Consider the following 514-nt stretch of genomic DNA (forward strand, 5'->3'; position numbering starts at 1 on the left):
CTGAAAGTAATAACATTAGGCCTATAGGCTAATTGTGGGTGTGTTTCAGTTCCACTGTAACCTCGCGTCACCAGAAGATAGTGCTGTCACTGCTGTGTTCCCTTGACATACACTCACCATAGGGGGACACTAACATACAAACACACATCTCGATAAAACACACCCGCAATTGAATTACATTATTACCTTCAGCTGTCCTGTCTGAAACGCATTAAACGGCCATGGTCGGTGCCGGCGTGACACCATATTGGTAAGGGCAATTTGGCATGACGCGCGCGCACAGACGCGCCTCGATCAGAGCAGGGAGCAGGAACGTATTAAAAATGTTGATATTCATACGAAAATACATTATGTTAAATAGATAGTTAAGAGTAATACATTAATTAAATAGAACGTGGTTTAGTCTCCATGTAGCTACTATAGGCTACTTACCCATGAGTTAGGCATGCTGCATGCATCGCATGGTTTCAACTTGCAAAGCCAAATACCAAACTGAGCACTGAGCAGTCAGCTG

The sequence above is a fragment of the Electrona antarctica genome (genome assembly GCF_951216825.1).
Source record: "Electrona antarctica genome assembly, chromosome: 8".
Lineage (NCBI taxonomy): Eukaryota > Metazoa > Chordata > Actinopteri > Myctophiformes > Myctophidae > Electrona > Electrona antarctica.